The sequence below is a fragment of the Saccopteryx leptura genome, chromosome 11, assembly GCF_036850995.1.
Source record: "Saccopteryx leptura isolate mSacLep1 chromosome 11, mSacLep1_pri_phased_curated, whole genome shotgun sequence".
In the NCBI taxonomy this organism is placed as follows: Eukaryota; Metazoa; Chordata; class Mammalia; order Chiroptera; family Emballonuridae; genus Saccopteryx; species Saccopteryx leptura.
In genome coordinates, this window is record NC_089513.1 from 61,700,795 (window position 1) to 61,705,575 (window position 4,781).

The following is a 4,781-nucleotide window of genomic DNA, read 5'->3' on the forward strand; positions in this document are numbered from 1 at the left end:
CTCTGAACTGTCCCCATACTGGCCTTCCCCTGTCCCTTCATTGTACCAAATGCCTGAGGGCCTCAGGGCCTTCACACACGCTGCTTTCCCTAGCGAACACCCATTCATTTTCAGGACTTTGCTCAAATGCCATTTCTTCAAGGACGAATTCCTTGATACCCTATTCTGAATTAATTCCCACCTGCCGGCTCTACTTTCTCACGCCCCTCTCCTACTTTTCCAGGTCCTCGTGTGTCATCTGTGTGCATTGCGACCATTCTGAGGTTTAAGGGAGCAGGGTTTGTCATTGCCTGTCCCTCACTGTATCCCCAGAATCTAGAATAATGCCTGGATCAAAGGGGCAGGGCACATATTTGTTGGAAGAATGAATGTTTCTGGGTGCTGTGGTAGGATGTGGTGCGATTTGTATGGTGTGGTATGTGTGATGTGGTGTATGTGAAGTGGTGTGGGGTTGTGGTGTGTATACGTGTGGTATGTGTGAGATGTGGTATAAGTGAAATATGTGTGTGGTGGAGTGTGGTGTGTGTGAGGACTGTGTGTAGGGGTATGATATGTATGTGGGGACGTGTGTGTGATGTCTATGGGACATGATGTGTATGACATGTTGTGTGTGGTGTGTGTGAATGCATGTGAGTATGGTATGTGTGAGGAGGTAGTATGTATGTTTTGAGGTCTGAGTGTTGTGTAGGGAGTGTAGTGTGTGAGTGTGGTGTGCAGGTGTGGTGTGTGTGGTGCGTGTGAATGCATGTGAGTATGGTATGTGTGAGGAGGTAGTATGTATATTTTGAGGTCTGTGTGTTGTGTAGGGAGTGTAGTGTGTGAGTGTGGTGTGCAGGTGTGGTGTGTATGGTGTGTGTGGTGTGGGAACACAAATGTGAGTATTGGGTGTTGGAGATTTGGGTGCTGGAGCAGGAATCAGGAATGAGAGCAGGGCCGGCTCAGGCCGCAGAGACAGTTCAGGGTGGAGGCTCCTGCCAGCCTTTGTGGTGCTCACGGTAGGACCCAAGGGAGGGCAGACTTCCAAGTCAGGGCAGGCTCTGGCTGCGATACTCCAGTGGTTGGCACTGTCAGCGGAGGCAGGGGCGGGCATCCTTTGAGCAATTTTGTCAGCTGTGGCTGGGGGGGGGGGCAATAGGAGAGGAAGTTCACAAGTATACGGGCAGCTGCAGGCAGACAAGAGGGTGGACATATGTGAGAACCTGTCACTGGGACCCTCTTGAATGATTTCCCAAACAACGCCCATGTCACCCTATGTGGGTGGGACTGTGCTGTGTGCGCACACATTTCTGTCTGTGTGTGTGTCGCGTGGAGAAGTGACCCTATGTGGGTGGGACTGTGCTGTGTGCGCACACATTTCTGTCTGTGTGTGTCGCGTGGAGAAGTGACCCTATGTGGGTTGGGGGACTGTGCTGTGTGTGCACACATTTCTGTCTGTGTGTGTGTAGCATGGAGAAGTGACCCTATGTGGGTGGGACTGTGCTGTGTGCGCACACATTTCTGTCTGTGTATGTGTAGCGTGGAGAAGTGACCCTATGTGGGATGTGGGACTGTGCTGTGTGCACACATTTCTGTCTGTGTGTGTGTGCAGTGTGGAGAAGTGACCCTATGTGGGTGGGACTGTGCTGTGTGCGCACACATTTCTGTCTGTGTGTGTGTAGCGTGGAGAAGTGACCCTATGTGGGTGGGACTGTGCTGTGTGCACACATTTCTGTCTGTATGTGTCGCATGGAGAAGTGACCCTATGTGGGTGGGACTGTGCTGTGTGCGCACACATTTCTGTCTGTGTGTGTGTCGCGTGGAGAAGTGACCCTATGTGGGTGGGACTGTGCTGTGTGCGCACACATTTCTGCCTGTGTGTGTGTCGCGTGGAGAAGTGACCCTATGTGGGTGGGACTGTGCTGTGTGCGCACACATTTCTGTCTGTGTGTGTGTAGCATGGAGAAGTGACCCTATGTGGGTGGGACTGTGCTGTGTGCGCACACATTTCTGTCTGTGTATGTGTCACGTGGAGAAGTGACCATATGTGGGTGGGACTGTGCTGTGTGCGCACACATTTCTGTCTGTGTGTGTGTCGTGTGGAGAAGTGACCCTATGTGGGTGGGACTGTGCTGTGTGCGCACACATTTCTGTCTGTGTGTGTGTAGCATGGAGAAGTGACCCTATGTGGGTGGGACTGTGCTGTGTGTGCACACATTTCTGTCTGTGTATGTGTCGCGTGGAGAAGTGACCCTATGTGGGTGGGACTGTGCTGTGTGCGCACACATTTCTGTCTGTGTGTGTGTAGCATGGAGAAGTGACCCTATGTGGGTGGGACTGTGCTGTGTGCGCACACATTTCTGTCTGTGTGTGTGTAGCGTGGAGAAGTGACCCTATGTGGGTGGGACTGTGCTGTGTGCGCACACATTTCTGTCTGTGTGTGTGTCGCGTGGAGAAGTGACCCTATGTGGGTGGGACTGTGCTGTGTGTGCACACATTTCTGTCTGTGTGTGTGCAGCATGGAGAAGTGACCCTATGTAGCTGGGGAAGGCTGAGTCATATATGTCTGCACTGTGGACATGTCTGTGTCTGGGTGTGAGGCATGGAGAAGTCTGGGATGGCTACATTTCAGTCTGCAGCTCCAAGAAACCATGAACTCCTCAGAGCAGGAGCCTTGTTTTCCTAGTGGCTGATGCCCAGCACCTAGCTCAGGGTGCCGCATGCAGGTGTTTATACGGGCACACTTGTCTACATCAGTCTGTGAGCCTGGCTGAGTGCGCTACACCTGGGCCACCGGACTCTGTTTTCAGTGTTGTACTCTCAGTGGTGGCACCAAAGTTTTGAAGGAGCCATGAAAGGCACAGGCTTCACATTCTCTGACACACTCAGCTGGGAGGGCAGGAGATCGGAGAGCTGCTGTACAGTTAGAAACAAGATGATGCCCAACCCTGAAAACAGGAGTCAATAATCTGCTTCAGGGGTCCCCAAACCTTTTACACAGGGGGCCAGTTCACTATCCCTCAGACCGTTGGAGGGCCGGACTATAAAAAAAACTATGAACAAATCCCTATGCACACTGCACATATCTTATTTTAAAATAAAAAAACAAAACGGGAACAAATACAATATTTTAAATAAAGAACAAGTAAATTTAAATCAACAAACTGACCAGTATTTCAATGGGAACTATGGGCCTGCTTTTGGCTAATGAGATGGTCAATGTCCGGTTCCATATTTGTCACTACTAGCCGTAACAAGTGATATGACGCGCTTCAGGAGCCGTGACGCATGCGTCTTGCGTCACGGGAAGTGGTACTGTACATGAGCAATGCTGAGCTTTGCAATGCATCCTGTGCTCCTCTCACTGACCACCGATGAAAGAGGTGTCCCTTTGGGAAGTGCGGAGGGGGCCGGATAAATGGCCTCAGGAGGCCGCATGCAGCCTGCAGGCTGTAGTTTTGGGACCCCCGATCTGCTTTAAGGAGAAAAAGGAAATGAAGCTGGGGAACATGGCTGGGTTAGCAGTGGGTGGACCCCCAGCTTTGTGTGACCAGAAAGGGTGAATGAAAATGTGCCCGGGAAGTGGCAAGTGACCACAGGGAAGGGAGGGCTCTTCTGTTCAAAACTTCTGATCTCATTTTGTGCTCAGCTCCAGGCACTGCCTTTGTGGAGGGAGGGTCTGGGGCAGCCTGGGGTGGGTCTAGACAGGTGGCTCAGACCCCTGGGAAGACTCCATTCCAGGAGGAGCTGGAAGACTCAGCATGGAGAAAGGCAGCTTTGTGGACTCCAGTTGCTGTCCCCCAGTCTCTACAGGGCTGTTTCAGACCAGGAGCGCTGATGTATCTGACACTCAGAGGTCAGACCTAGGGGGGATGGGTGTCACAAGAAATAGGTCCTGTGTAAGAAAAGCTTTCTCCAAGTCAGAGCAAAGCAGAATTCCTGAAGTGAGTGAGCTTCCTGTCATGGGAGGAGGTGTGTTGGTGCTGAAGAAGGAGAAACTTTATTCTGGTTACCTGTGAGCCTACCAAGTGACAGTCTTTGAAAAGTATATATTTTAGAGTATATTTTTATGTTGAAACAATTTCAAACTTAAAGATGTGTCAGGCACTTTTAATTCAACACAATTCAAGAAATATGTATTGAGCCTTGGGAATACAGCAATGGGCAAAGCAGTTAGATTCCTACCTTATGGAGCTGACCCTGTTGAGGGGACAGAGAACAAGCAGGTATATACAGTGTGTCCGTAAAGTCATGGTGCACTTTTGACTGGTCACAGGAAAGCAACAAAAGACAATAGAAATGTGAAATCTGCACCAAATAAAAGGAAAACTCTCCCAGTTTCATACCTATTCAGTGCAGTTCGATGTGGGCTCACGCACAGATTTTTTAGGGCTCCTTAGGTAGCTATCTCATATAGCTTCTACAGACTCGTCACTGACTGATGGCCTACCAGAACGGGGTTTCTCCACCAAACTGCCGGTTTCCTTCAACTGCTTATCCCACCGAGTAATGTTATTCCTATGTGGTGGCACTTCGTTATAAACGCGCCGATATTCACGTTGCATTTTGGTCACGGATTCAAATATAGTGAGCCACAGAACACACTGAACTTTCCTCTGTACCGTCCACATCTCACCTGGCATGGCTGTGGGCTGCTCCGCTGTATACACGGTGTTACGTCATCATCTGTGCATGCGCACATGCTGCCAAATCATTCTACAGAAACTGGGAGGGTTTTCCTTTTATTTGGTGCAGATTTCACATTTCTATCATCTTTTGTTGCTTTCCTGTGATCTGTCAAAAGT